The sequence below is a fragment of the Macrosteles quadrilineatus genome, unplaced genomic scaffold, assembly GCF_028750875.1.
Source record: "Macrosteles quadrilineatus isolate MER2022 unplaced genomic scaffold, UCM_ALF_1.0 Scaffold_4__1_contigs__length_99947679, whole genome shotgun sequence".
Taxonomy (NCBI): Eukaryota; Metazoa; Arthropoda; class Insecta; order Hemiptera; family Cicadellidae; genus Macrosteles; species Macrosteles quadrilineatus.
The window spans coordinates 88,158,933-88,175,308 of record NW_026542597.1 but is presented as its reverse complement, the minus strand read 5'-3'; the positions used below and the strand labels follow the sequence as shown (position 1 = coordinate 88,175,308).

Genomic DNA, 16,376 nt, shown 5'->3' with positions numbered 1-16,376 from the left:
TTCTTCTTTACATTTTATACAAATAACATTACAACATTTTACTCGAACTCACTATAACCCCCTTTTCATATGGATACGAACAAAATTGTATCATGGCCATATGTTTTGATGTAACAAATGTAAACTTGAAAATTTTTAGATGATTGACAACAGAATTCAGCACAAACTACGAAATTTTAAAAGCCTATAGGACGAAGGGCTTTCACGGAATACCATTCAAACCCACAAAAGGCACTTCTAGAAGATAAGAGCTTTAAATTGATACCCAATGTGTCTATAAAAATAAATATTTAGGGGTAAATTTTCTGCACACAAAAATCCATCAAACTCTTTTGATAATATAGATGAGTTAATATTAGTTCTAGAAAAAATCAAACAAACTAGTATTTCTTTTTGGGGAAAAACGATGTAAGTAAGGATGGATTTCAACACTTGATTTGTTTTTAATCCAGTCACGCGACTGAATCAAATACAGACTTCACATTGTGAAACGAAGTGTTTTCACAGATACGACATCTTATTCCACCTCCAGTGAAAATCAAATATGTAAAAGCGTTTGCATTGAATACTTAGAGTAGTAGTCTACGAATAACGTGAACCATTACCATCGTGTATAATTTATATTTGAATTATACTCTGTGATACTGATTATTTTGAAATCAACAAACCTGATTTGTAGTATGTACATTTGTCCTTTATGTTGTCAAGAGATTTAATTTAAGATGCTGAGATAAACGTTTTGAAGTTAAATTAGGATCTTATGGTCCTTTCCTACTGTTTTCATCTTAGGATAGCATGGGTTTAATCACAAATTGAAACATATTTTTCAGGCCTTATAGTGTGGGACTACTTATAAGACCAATCCTACAACCCGCTAAAAACCTCCACTACTTTTTTGACATCCTTTAGCCTGGATTAAATATGGATTGCGATAAATAAATTTTTTTTACTGACGCAGAATTATGACGTACTTAGACCTCATGACCATTTCTTACTGCCGACCTTTAATAATTACTTAAAGCATACTAGGAACAAAAATTAATAAACGAAAAAGTTTTAAATAGTAACTAATTAATGGCATTTTTGTACACTTTCTTGTTATGAACTTTTTAGAGTTATAATTGTTAAGCTTTTAAATAAAATAGTGTACACCAAGTCAATAAATGTACACATAAAACATATGTGGTAAAGAATAATACTTGTAATATATTGTGTATATTGTGTAATACACAACATATTACAAGTATTATTCTTTTTAAACACTTTTTATTGTGTTGTGTGTTGTATTACACAATATATTACAAGTATTATTATTTTTTATACTAGATATGCTTCATTCAATTTACTGACTAAATTAATGTTTCAAACTTGTCATTTTAATCCCTCGGAGTAGAAGGAAAGTTTTGATTGATTATCAGGTGTATTAGGCTAAAGTTTACCTTGTCAATCATCTATACCAATTTCCTCCCGTAATCTCCTCAATAATATTTAATATTATCTTTAATATTTCTTTAATACATTTTAGTTTCTTAAAATGCCGAGCCACATATTTTTTTATAAATTTTGTTTTAATGTTTTCGCATCAGGAAGAAAGATCTGTTTCATAATTATTGAAATAGGTTTAGAATAAATATGATCCATGATAAAGTTTAAGATGAAATAATTCTAACACATAGTTGTGTAAACTATATTTAATTTCTTTGGATCACCTGTCTGAAATTGTAAAATTAGCATTTGGCAGTTCTTTTTGTTTACATTGAAATGTCAAAGCAAAGATAAACATAATGGATTTTCTCACTCCATGGAGACCAATCAATATTTACTTTTGAAAACCTAACCTCAAAACCTCAGACATCCACGGGGCGAAGCCCGTAGGGAACTCGAGGAAGTGAGTGGTCCTATGACGTTCCTAATGGACCATCTTTGTGGTAAATCTTTGGCTGTATTGGTTTAGTATTTTAGCCGTTACAGCCACACAGACAGACACCACCTCAACTTTATAATAGTATAGATAGATAGACCTAAACTGGCCCGAGCTATACTTAGATACAACTGAACACAACAACGTTGTGGAGATAAAAGGGGCTGTCAATGTTGCAGCCAATTCGTTAGATTGAAACAAACAACTTGATTTGTCCCCTTCAGGAGAACCCTAAGAGGTCCTCACGTACAATCTGTGGTGACGTGTTATTTGACACATTTACAGTTCAGGAAAAAAACAAGCATTGGCTACAAAATGTACTTGTAAAGTAAAACTAATGAAATATTTTATAGGCGAATGTTTATATATTCGATTTCTCCAGTGCCGAAAATATCTTCTCACCTAAGTGCTATTTTCATATTTGAAATTGGCCATACAACTTAAAATATACTTTGAACTACTGGGTTTTATGTTATAACTTGTATAGTTTTGAGAGGAATTTTCCAATATGGAGAGGTTTTCCTTGAGTTAAACTTGATTTTTTTCCTAGTATGTAAACCCTAAGGTGTACTTCAAACCTAATTGAAATGAATGCATGAATAAATTCATTGACGATTGACGAAAATTGAATTTACACCTCCAAACCAGAATTCCTCCATTTTAACAAGTAAATAGCCCGCACCCTCATACAGGAATTTAGGGGTTGTAAAGGTACTGTTTTAACTTAAGCTGAGGACAATGAACCTCTTTCATCAACAATTGTCGCTGTACATCAAAGATTTTCTAGAATGGTTAAAAGAAAATATAAACTTACGGGTACCTCTATACTGTAATCTGCAAAATGTGTTCAAGAAATTAGTTAAATTATAAGCTTCAAAGGCAGGCGTAACTGCATTTGGTTCACAGAGGGTAGTTGTACACAAAATAAATTTAAATATACCAAGTAGTTATTTTTTACTAAGTATTTTGGATCTATACATTTTCTATTGTTTTAAGATTTTGCTAATTCAGTTTTTTGTTACAACTACAGTATATATGTTTCAACAAAATATATCAGCTAACCGGTTTTTTATCTCATTAGTTTATGTTTTATGACATGTTACCAAAACTAATACTACTAATTCATTAAAAAAATTCTTAAAATTCTTACAACACTTAAAACATATGTTGAAGTTCGTTTGCCTTATGGGGTCTGATGATGATTGGAGTGTCCAATCGAAATCGACCACCACCTACCATCCTTAGCCGAATATTCTTTGTTCGAGTAGCCATGAAATAGTCATATCCATAATTTCTATCTAGATATGATCATAGAATCTGCATACTTCTTTATTTATAAACATTCTCCTAGAGCAAAAAAAGACAATTATATGGTGTGTTTACCGTTTCATGTCCTTTATTCAAACCGAAATCGAACACACTATATTAGAAAATCGAACACACCATTTTGAAAATTATCCTTGTGATCCGCAAGAAAAATTTAAACATACTTCTGAAATTTATTAATTGATCAAAGAAATTTCACAAGATATAAAACTATTCATATCTGTCCCTTGCCAAAATTTACACATTCATAGTTTGTGAGTAGAAAATAAATTAAATTTATTTACAGGAGTAGATTTTAATTTTACAAGTGAAACAATGTTACTATTAACTCTGAGAGTTACCTTGTAAGAGTTAACTTTCACTGTTATCCATTAAAAGTTCCAACGATGGCCGAGAAAGTATTGAAAAACTACTTAAATCCAAATCTTTCGAACTGGAAAACTAAATGATTTGTGCTCGATCCTTAACGTACCTTTATTTAAATCTATGGAATCTAATGTTTACGACTTGAAACAAGTTATAATTAGTAATTAATTAACACTACACTCATAACGAAAATTAATGTTAGGTTTTACAAATTAGCCTTAGCATTTTGATTTATTTAGCTTTTGTAATACTTTCAAAATCTAAGTTCATTTTATTAGAATAGCAACATACAAATTCCAGTTTCACAATAGGCTGGTTTTTGGAAGTTTTTCCACATAGGGAAGAGGCGATTACCGTAGGTCTCATTGTAAGACCTGAACACGGGACCGATTTACTTTTTCGTTTAATGTCCTCAGAGGCAAAATACAGAACCAGCAGAAGAGTTTTCTACTTTCCTGTGTCTTTTACTCTGAGTATTCCACCGATTTGCTTGACAATACATGATTACTGCAAGTGCCAATACCAGCTACGGTGTTCAACAATTCGCGTCTTTCTTGTTCTAGCCTTTGAACTACTTCGTTTTGGCACTGAAATACTACCTCTGAACCTATACCAGAAAGGTCAAACCACTAATAGTCAAATGCATGCCACCTTAATTTCGTTCAATATGTTAAACATTACAAAACGAGATCAGAACTAACCACGAAGTGTACTTTATAGTGGTGTTGAGCATAAAAGACACAAAAATCCTGTTGATCAAAATTGTAACGGTGTTAGAATAGACCCTAACGTATAACTTTTTTGTGTAAAAATACGTTGAAATAGCTCAAGTAATGAAGTTTTACTGAAACTATCAAATATAAGAAAAACATTAGATGGTTACTCGCCCATATGATTAGCAAAATAATTATCTGGGTAGCATTCTTCTTCACCTAGTAAAATTTACCCAAAAATAAAAGGGGTCTACATTAATATAATTTAAACACAACTGCAACACAAACATGCAAGAGAGGGCTACTTACTATTCATATTTAATGCCAATTAGTGTTTCTCACAAATGATTTTCCTATATTTCTCAGGAGTTATGGGGAGAAAGAGGGACAGAAAAGTGACAGGTAAAGCAACGGAAGGGGAGAAGAACAAACACGTCATCATTTATTCACTCCGACAGAACACTGAGGGTGTGTGGTAAGGCTTGTCTGTCAGACAATAATACTTGCCAGACAAACCTTTCAATTCACACATGTGAGGTGGATTACAACTTTTATTTACAGCAAGAAATGTTTATACTATAGTACTACTAGCTGACCCGGCGAACTTCGTATCGCCTAAGTTATAGGTTTCCCCTAAGACAGACCGATGGAAAGAAAGTTAAATTAAGTTAAAAGTAAGTTTAATTTTCAAGATGATCTCGTTCGCATCGCTCAATCACGTCCTGGTTGAAGTTCGTTCGCTACGCTCACTCACCTTTGGGTTGGAGCTCGTTCGCTACGCTAACTCGCCTACAGGTTGAAGTTCGTTCGCTACGCTCACTCACCTTTGGGTTGGAGCTCGTTCGCTACGCTCACTCACCTTTAGGTTGGAGCTCGTTCGCTGCGCTCACTTGCCTTCAGGTTAGCTCGTTCGCTACGCTAACTCGCCTCAAGGTTGAAGTTCGTTCACTACGCTCACTCACCTTTTGGTTGCAAATTAGCTGTTGTCATAAATGTAAAAGAAATAATAGTGCTGCACCCTGTTGGTAATCCTTGTAACTTTAATGCTATTGAACATCATAGAACAGAACCAACTTGTTTAATTGAAACAGCTGTTAAGATTCATTAATTCCATTTCTCACTAGTGTACATGTTGCTCGAATTCGAGCAATTGCAAAGTATTACATGAGTTATTTCAAAACGAATAACAATCAATCATATTTTAAAAGAGTCAACTCAAAGATTACCTGTTTGTAACTCAGACCATGTTTATCTTCGTTATTGTTAACCTAAAGCATTCCGGCCGGTTTTCTCCTTCTCAAAATGCCTCGCTGTACAGGCAACACAGGTTATTGATAGAGGGCCAATTGAGAACGAAAACTCGTTTTGGGGTAGTTTTAGGGCGCATTTGTAACTTAAAGTTGAGATTGTCCAGGGTCAAGTGCTGACTGTGATGAGTCAAGCCATAGACAAAAAGAATTCTTTTTGTCTACGGTTAAGCCTATTACATACGCGCCACTGTTCTGCGCTCGTTATCACGATTACACGATGTTTCGTTGTCGCGTCGGGGGCATTTAAAAGAAAAAACAACAAATAAACTAATTATAGTTACACAAAACAACGATAAATGTACAAATTTAAGCTACACTCATGCTAACACGAACCGTCTAGGGGTTATGTTTACACAAACTCAAATAGTAAATAAATGTACTCAATGTGTTTCATTGAATTGAAAAATAAATAACAGCTGATCAAAATGTAAACAATTATGTTCTTCATAAGGATAACATGGGAACTTTCAAAGCCACTGGGGCAGAGCCCAAGGGACTTTTTCAAAAATGTAAGGTCGGTTTGCAAATCTACGCGACACGCTCTTTCCAATGAGACGTCAATGGATAAAATCGGTTAAGAAATGGCGGAGGAGTTCAACCGACAAACTTTCGTGTAGCGTATTAATTATAATAGATAAGGTTAACATGGGAAACTCCAGAGCCACTGGGGCGGAGCCCTTTTAAGAATTTCGAAACGGGAAATAGTTTACGTCCGATTCGCATACCTACAGATTTTACACACCAAATTTCATAACGATCGGTGAAGTCGTTCCGGAGGAGTTTGCAGACAAACACTGTGACACGAGAATCTATATATATAATACGCTAAGCCGATTTTTGTGAACAGAACTCCTCCCTCATTTTTGGACCGATTTTGATGATTAAAGTGTCAAAATAATTGCCCTGATCCGTAGTTTTGCAAAGTCTTTTTCGTTTTTTGATATCTTTATTAGTTTGGACAGGATCATCCATCAAAGTTGGGTTTTCTTCCATAAGATTAACATGGGGGAGTCTAAATATTTAATTGGTAACTTTGTCTTCACTAATTTGCGAGAATGGCTAGGCGTAGAAACTTGCTAGATGTATCCAAAGAAAGATCTTGGTCTGTAGATGAGTTATCAAAAGAAAAACTAATTAAATTAGCTTAGGGCTCTGCCCCAGAAGCCTTTAAAGATCCCTCCACAGATTTGTTTACATTTTGGTCATGTGGATAAAACTTTTTAATAAAACAGCTGTTAATTTTAAAATTGTATTTAAAACTACACACATTTATTGGGAGTTAATGAATTGTCCAAAAGAAGTATTTGCAATGTTATTTTCTGATTTTAAAATTGAGTTTCTTCTGTATCATGTCATGTGTTGAAATATAACGTTCCATTACGAAATCAGTGGAATATCCTTTTTTCACAATAGACAATTATTTCTCATTGAACTATCTTATATCTAATTCACGGGTTGGTGTCTGACTTTTTCACACCTTTTCCCTATAGTTTGTCATAATATTCTAAACATATCATCATGGGTTCATGAGGTTATTGTCATACATGTTTTCAATCATTGGAAAAATCTTTGATGGTGTAATACAATACAAAATAATACAAGCGCAAAAGAGCACGGTGCCCATTTGAGCCGTGTCCATATTTTGTTAAATTAATAGTGGTTTACAGCAACTGGATAAAACATTTTACAATATTTATGTAGAAATATGTGCATGATTTAGAAAGTCATTAAGCTGGAAAACTGCAATATACTGCAGACCTTTTAGAGAGGTTACTTAGATGCATTCAGCGCAGTAAAAACATAATAATGTATAGATATGTATATAAATAAGAACTTGAACTCTTAGAGAGCCTTTGAATGTTATTAGACTAACGAGAAGGATTGTGCATGTTTACTAGCGCAACTCGGCAACAAAAACTATTTAATTTATCTCTAAACTATATATTCTTAAAGTGCACTGAGCAGCAGCCTAAAAATCTATGTAACTTACCCATATAATATAGTTACAAAATGCTCAAACTCGCATTGTGACATTTATAACTCGGTTTATATTTCTCCAACAGAAAATTCATCCGCAGTAGAATTTTATTGTGCTCTTACTGCTTCTAATAACATCCAAACACAGAAACCTTGCCTAAAATGGTACATAAGTTGACAAATTATTTACTGTGGCCTATATTACGGACCGTGGCCCACTGGTTTGGTAACATTATTAACACGACATTTTGGCTGTAAAAATGGCACAATGAGTAAATACTATTTAATCAGCTACTGTCATGACGGAAAAGTCATATTTCTTTCAAAATAGATCGCATCATACTTTATAAGATACGTTGATTCACAATTTACGCATCAATATTTACGTAGGCCTAACAGCCAATTTACATTATTTTTTGCTTTTTGGAAATGCTACATTACTATGTAATTCGCATTATTTTTTGCCAATGAAGCTGCACGACCATATAAATTAAGAGGCCAATAACAGTTCAAGAATTGATGTAATTCAAGACAACTTTATGTAATTAATAAGGCTGAGACAACTAACTGACATCCCCCATTTCTAGGAATTCCAGCTTTAACAGTAACCCCACAACCAATTTCTCAAAACTTCCAAATTTTAAAAACGCAATTAATATTATTATTGTTTTTACACTTATTAATCTTTAAACAATGCTAAATGCTCAAAATATGAATAATTTCACTCAATTTATCGCAGCAGTATGGATAGCGTAAGCCTTGAAAGTAACCGTCGATTTCGACGGGTTTCACCTAGTTTTATATATTAGATTTATTTAGTTTTTGATTTGTGGACCATGACCAAGATATGATATGTAGTTGGGTTACGTTTTGTGTTGTTTTTAAGACACGTACCAAATAGATTTACAATATAAATTTACAGCTGATGTAGTTGTCAGTTGTAAAGTTTTCATGGGTTTAGATATACTGTAAACATGACTGTGATTCGATATTCGGAATCCCCTTTAATTTTATGTTCACGAAACTAGAAAAATGATAGACCTCTCAATTAAACAGATCTTTGTGAGAAATATCTTCACTGTAAGCTATACAACAATTGAAAAGTTACGTGTAATACATGAATGAGAATTATACGGAGTGTCTCGTAAGTAAACAAACTCCGAAAAATGGTTGTAACGATCTAAAAAATAAAAACAGAGAATAAAGTTTTCCCCTGTTAACCAGATATTAGCCACTTAGATTCTTTCATATAAAGATGATTTTTCTTGTAGAATTGTCTAACAAATCTTTATGAACCTTGATTCGTATTTTTAAATATAAAATAAAATTGGAATTGGGTTAGTGCAAATTAATAATTTCAAATAACAGCCATTTTAATTTTTATAACTTAAATTACTGACTTAAATGGCCAATTTAGGAAGAAATGCTTGCTACCTTTGGTGTTCGAAATTTCCTAATAAACTAGAGTTCCAAAAGATCTAATAACAAAAAGTTCATATATCAAGATTTTTAGTTGTAAATGAAAAAGGTAAAGATACTCATGGTGCACCTTTAATTTACCTTATTGCACTATTAAAAACGTGATTTTTGACTATTCCATTCAACTAAAAATAACATAAATCGACTTTCATGGAAAAACCTTGTCAAAGATAATTAAATGATTTTAATTCTTTCGCTTTCAGTGGAAACAGTCCTCAAATATAGAAAAAATGCATAAGAGGACTAACAATTTCTTCAAGGTTGATATAGGGTGATTTAGCTCATTATAGCTAAAAACAATAGGTCAATGGCAGGATCGGAAACTAAACCTTTACCACATAACACAGCGCTAACCATCAGTCCAGCCGCAGCTCATTTAAGCAATATTCAACACAAAACACTTTGATCAAAACATTAGCAAATGGCTTATAAAGTTCGCAACAAGAAGGTTTTTGAATATGCAACTATTTGAGCAATTAATGGACCTGAAAGCACGGCGGAGCTGAGCAATTAACCGCTAATTGCTTCACTCAAAAGGATAAACTATTCTCCGAACTAAATACTTCACCTCATTAAACCTGCAATTAGCAATGCTGAGCTTGCTATCAGGAATATTCAGTTATTGCTATTAGCAATAATTTTTTTATGTCTAAAGATTATTTCCAAGAAAGACTGCATGAATAAAATGTGTTAAAAAGTGTAATAATGCGTAGTGGGGAGTGAGCTAGTCAAGTGGTTGAACGCAGGACCTTTTGATCCCAAGGTACCGAGTTCAAATTCCGTCAATCACCAATGGGTTTTATCTCAGTAAAAATCCTAAAACTTCTATGCCTAGCCTGAAACTGCAGGAAAACATACCGGGATGGAGCCTATTGAAAATGCATAGGGCAGAGTTTCAATATTATTAATTCTTTTGTAGCTTAAAAAAAAAATGATTCGATTACTCTCCAGTAGTCAGTCCTATTTTATTATTTTCAGATATGTAAAACTATTAGACATATTAAGATGATTTCAACGTCGAATCTTGTGATAAGTATAAAACGACCTCAAATAAAAAAAAAATACACGTATAATTTTTTTGACTTTATACCTAGTTCTTTGAAAGCCATGTATTTGTAAACATGTGCATTGGCTTGTGGAGGAAGAAATTAAATGAATGTTAACCTTTGCTTAAAAAAAAACTGTATCTTTAAAATAGTACACATTTAATGTTTTAAGGAGTTTATACACCTTTAAACATGAATTTCTGGGTTAAACCAGTATCGTTTACACTTGCGGATTGAAAACTAAAACGACGGGTCTATAGTTATTTTAGTAAATTTGTAACCTATGGTTTATTTGGAAAAAAATATAAAATCAACACTACAATGCACACAGAGAGTGAAGTTGAATAGCCCAAGGGTAACTCATCATTCCAAGTCATATCCGAGACACAAAGAGGGGTATTAAAGGTTATGTTCAGTTTATACGAATGTTAAATGACAGTTTTCTATGTACTTTTTGCTAATGTTATATTGTTTTACTATTTTCTCAAACAAATTAATATTAATTAATTTTTCCAGTCTTAGTTTCTTTATGTACCAAAAAGTCATTCCTCCACATTATAAATATGAAATAGATGGATCATTTTACTTGCATATATATAAATAGCAATATTTTGATAAATGCTACAAAATTTAACATTTCAGATAAAATATTTCTTCCACAGTGCACAGTTTTGACAAAACACGATAAATTTAGGTATGTTTATTGTGACGATAATTTCTTACTTCGAAATCAGTCTCTTATATTTAGTTTCCAGGGTAAAGAAACCTATTACAGTTATATGGAGGTAAATGTGATTTTTTTGAACTGATCCAGGACGTTTTTTTTACATAAAAGTAGGCATACTTTTTCATACACTAGATAGTTTTCACTCTTAAAAAATATAAATAACTTTTAGAAGTAAAACTAAATATCTTTGACTAAATTTACAATTTAAAAATTACCATGTTTCATATATGGTTAAGTATTATGGGTTCGTGACTGCACTAACCAAACTTAGAAAAAGTTTTACAACCGAAACATTTTTTATATCGAGTCAAATGTTGAAAAAAATATATAAATTGAATAAAAATAATCAATCTTAACAAAATTTAAGACTTTCAACACATTTAAACACAACAATAAAATACAAATACTACTCTAAGGTAAGTTTTGCTTTACAAAAGTAGTTTATTAGATGTCTATTGTGTATATTTTTACAAATTAGTCACAATCCAAGGTGATTGGATATTTATATTTTGATTTCCCCGGAGCAAGTTAATGATTAGGTGTAACTAGGATCAGTCCCAGGGTTACCAACCGTCGCATGGCAACACGAAAATAAACACGAGACAGGTGTGGGCAGGCAGTCGATAGGTGCTATGTAGCCATATAGTTCTACACGCATATATAACTGCGTATTAATAAAACTGTGTAATAAAGTAGTTATTTTATGTCAAATGTAACAGTTTGAGTTTAACAATTTCTCAATCGAGTGAACTCTGATATAGTTTGTGCTACCTTAAATTTTGTCGTGAGGAATTGAACTCAGGACTACATAAGTACACAATAGGTGTTATGAAACCGTATATTTTACAAGGATATGTACTTTATGTAAAGCAAAGATGAGGTTTCTTTATTAGCAGGATTTATGAGTTAAAATCAGAAAAAAAAAAAAGAAAAAAGGAAAAACATGTTGACAATTCAATTTGCTATTAAATTTGACTAAAAATCTATTATATCTTATTTTACGTTTATTTCACATCAACTACTATCCCCATACACTAATACCGTACAAAATAGACGCTAGGAAATCATAATATCAATAACCGATTGTCATGGAGTATATATAACTAGGTTCAAAATTTTCCTGTTTAGAATAAAAAATAAAGTTTTGACACGGGTGAAGGATGAGACCCGAATACCATTAGAACTAAAGGCTGATCAATCATAGGAACGAACCAGCGACGCAGAAGATGGAAGACTTTGCTTTAAAGGATGAAAAACAATGATAAATAAATTAAATCGTAGTCCTTAGAGTATTACAAATACCGTAAGCAAAACACATTCCATGTACGTTAATTTAATTAAAAATACTAGGAAATTTACTAAAAATCTGGTCCATGAATATAATTCATATGTAAAACTTTTGGAAAAATAATGTACATTGTTCGGAAAATGTGTATCATAATTAGTAATGTTAGGAATTCCCTACGTGAGTATACAAAACCATTATTACATGACTTAACAAAAACAGGTTACACCTATAAGATGTTCTTTAAACAATGTAATTAGACTTTTAAAATCATTTCATAAAATTAAACCTAACAATAGCACTGTTAACCGATATTTTACATAAAGAAAATAATATAAGCCATGATATGGCCAGCACAGCCTTGTTAAACCAAAGGATAATAGAGGATCTCTGAACACGATCACGAACTCTGAACACAATAGAGGACAGACAACACACGTGTAACATGGTGAGTTTGAGCGGGGTTTGTGATATAAGAACAGCTGTTCAATATAATTAAACGAAAGTATGTTTATCAATGTAGAATGATATTTCTTTGAACATATATATTTAATAAACTCCATAACTGGGTGGTACCAGTGATCGCTTAACAATCCGAAGGCCACCGGTTCGATTCTGGTTGGTTAAGAAGGTTTTTATGGTTCGAAATTGCGCCAAACTATCCTCGATTGGGCTTATAGAGAATAGTCATTGACGATTCTAGCAGAAGAAAAACGAAATCCCCCAGTAATAGAGACAAGATTTTTCCTCATACCACACTCATTTATAATGCCTAAAGTTGATAGTCCATATGCCTCAGTTTCGACTCCATCTTGTAATTCTCACAAAGCGATGCACTGTATGAATTCAGTAGCTAACTTCAAGATATCACAACTAAAAAAGTACAATATGACTGCATGAGTTCTAGTATATAACAACATCTCAATTATGACAAAAGATCATCCCTTCACGTATTAGGAAGGCAGTGTAGGCCTACTTCACAACGAATACAAATTATAGGGCGATCATTGACAAAATATTTTGAAAATCGTAATATTTATCCATATTTCTGGTTTCAATTATGGTAGCAAAACATGGACAGAAGTTAAATAATCTAAAACTGACCAGTTTAAATAGTTAATGCTTGTTGTCCCTTCTATATCCTGACCAACGTTCCCATCCATGCAATTAAAACGTTAGTCTGTAATTGAATAGCTCATGATTGATGTATGACTGAACTTTAAAGAACAGAAATATTAAAAATATGTTAAGCAACTGATGTATATAACTGAATTTAAACTTTTCCAAGTAATGTTTTTTTTATAACGGTTTCAACAAAATTCGAAAAAAATACTGTTTCGTTCATCCATACAATTTAGACATAGATGGCTTGGGCTGTACTTTGAGAACTGAGAATTAGTACTTTCCAATAGGTAAGTAGTTAAAGAATTGAAATTCGATCACAATTTATTCCTAAGGAGACATCTTTTAAAAACCCACTTTGGTTTGCTAGTTTAATATGTGAAGTTTGTTGTAAGATTTCAACTAAGAGGTTTTGTAAAGTGAAATTATCCTATACAGTTTTAAAAAGTTAGTACAGCTAGAGTAAAATAGTTTTAAAAATCTTAAAAAAAAAGAAAAGTAATAATAGCAGTACTTCGATGGTAAACATTTTGTCATTAGTTTTATATTTTTGAGTTGTAATTATTCTTTAACTATATTTGAACTAAACAACATTACAATACAAGTCGTACTAAGACGAACCCATTTAGTAGCTTATTGTACACTATGTAGTAATTGCTATTATTGGTCCTAATGCAGAAAGTCTACTTGTATCTCAGCCAGACAAGATTACCCTTAACAAGGATGTCCGTTAGACAATTGCAGCGCAGTCTGGCCTTTTGTCTGGGCACTACTCTGAATTATTTAGTGTTTACCTTTTGTCTGCCACCTTGTTTTTACCTACTTCATTTACAGCTTGGTATTTGAGCAAAGTAAACCTACTGTTTATTAAGATTACGCAAAATCAAGACGACCATTTGATTAAAATTCGTTTGGATATAATAATTATAATGAGGACGAGACAAAAATATACCTCAATTGTTTTAGTTGTCTGGTTGAGTAGCACTTAAATCTTAAGGTAGCTGGTTCTATGCTAAGCAGACACAAATATGGACCCAGATACCATTTTCATGGGGATATAAATTAAAAAATGGAGTTTGCAAAAACAATTGCAACAAGACCAGGGGTTTTAGCATTACAAAGAAGAAAGCTATGCCAAAGGTGTTAAAGACATTAAAGATACTAACAACTAACTGTATTGACAATTGTAATACAGTTTACCTAAGCACTCTTTTATAAGATATTAAATAGCACGAAAGTCTAAAGTTTTAGGAGTATTATAATATAACTAAAGTAATTCTACTTTAAAATAACCAACTATTTTTGGCAACACAGATGAAATTCTGCAAACAAAACATATTTAACAGAAGACAATTTCACCCTTATACACCGATAATACAACTTCGCTTTAACATCAAACTTATGTTACAAAATTAGGAATGTATACGCTTTTGGATGATTTTACAACTAAAATAGCCCAATATTCAGCAAAACTAAACGTACTTACATAAGAAAATGTTATTCTAAACTCCTTTTATGACAGCTTTAACAACAGTATTGACAGTATAACAAATCAATTTAACATTTAAAACGATTTTTATTCATCTATATTTTACTCTATTTGGTCATTTCACTATACATCCATTTAGAGCAATCAAGCAGACAAGGGTGTTCGGATCAAGTGTTTCAACATTGTAACAAGGGAACGACCCTTCGCTGTAAGCATTTCCCTCCCTTTTAGTTTCCAAATTTCCCTTTCAGCTTCCCAATGACTATAACTTGTAAAATAGTTTGTTGAAGTTTCCATATCAGGTTAATTCACTCGTGTAAATAGTCAATTACTACTATTTACATTGGTATTTATATATTTACGTTGGTCCAAAGGCAAACCTCATTACAAAGTTTATAACGTGAACCCAAAACAATAGTTTGATCTTTTATTGGTTTACAAACTGTGTTTAGAAGTTGACGATCAACACTGAATTTAAGAAGTTCGTTTGTTTTTTGGCATAGCTAAATTAATAATTATAACAATTTAAACTAACAAGATTACTGTACCTAAATTACGATTACGTCTAGGTAACCGAGGGGTTATAGTGCTCGCCTTCAAATCTGAAGGTCTCTGGTTCGATTCCTAACACTCGTTTCCAGACCCAGATGCCATTTGTCATTGGGCTATGAATATATTAATATTGACATAGTATAGGACGTTAGACACGAGCCCGGAATTGTTTTTCACATTACTTCAGGTTAGGGTTGCGGCCTTATCACTTAGATAAAATCCATTGGTGATTTTGCGGGATTTGAACCTGAGACCTGTTGAATCAAAGTCCCGTGCTCTAACCACTATTCCCCCTTTTATTATTTGTTATTCACTTTCAAAAAACTGATTTCGTACTTAGGCCCTAGTCAGATAGTGATTAAGATTAAAATAAATTTAAAAAATAAAGTCAAGGTAGTGATTACAAATAATCATATATTGAATAAACTTTAAATTTCTATGAAATTACCCTCCAGAACATTTTATATGCACTGAAAAATAAGAAATTGCAATAACATATATTTGTATTAAAAATTTCTGAATTTTATTCAACCACTTTCAATAGCAATGCTACTAACTAATTATACTAATACGTTAGGACATGCTTTGAAATGTTAGAAATACGTGATTCTTTTGTTATATTTATAAAATATAATACTTCCACGTTTAATATTCCCTTATGGTCGTTGTAAGAGCGAAGAAAGGGATTGTGTCCTTTCAAGGAGAAAATTGCGTGCAAACTATGGAAATAAGTCGATGGCCGCTTCTATTAAAAGATACATTTACTCTGTATATTGAACAATATTAATCGAACATTATAACTTAAGCAAAGAAATAAGAAGTATTTATGAGCAAAAGGTTGTGATATTGTTTGGTTAGAAGTTTATCATTAGACCAAATATACCTACTGTATTTAGTGTGAAATGTAGGAAGTCTTTTCTTCCAATTTTACATACCTTATGTGCTTGTCTCAAGGATAGTTCATCTGAAAAGAAAAATAAGGTAATTACTAAAAAATTCCATCACATTCGAAGATCTATAACATTTTCATTGTTAGTAATTAAACATCTTAAAACTGCTATGG

The 16,376-nt window shown here is 32.2% G+C and overlaps 1 protein-coding gene across 2 annotated transcripts in view; it reads right to left on the bottom strand.

Moving 5' to 3' along the window:
• LOC128991781 (high affinity cGMP-specific 3',5'-cyclic phosphodiesterase 9A) overlaps positions 1–16,376 on the bottom strand; it is a 195,746-nt gene that overhangs the window by 100,262 nt on the left and 79,108 nt on the right. For both annotated transcript variants that reach the window (XM_054414967.1, XM_054414968.1), the window contains exon 2: positions 16,249–16,277. The gene's annotated coding sequence lies outside the window, so the exon portion shown is untranslated. The remainder of the gene's footprint in view (positions 1–16,248; positions 16,278–16,376) is intronic.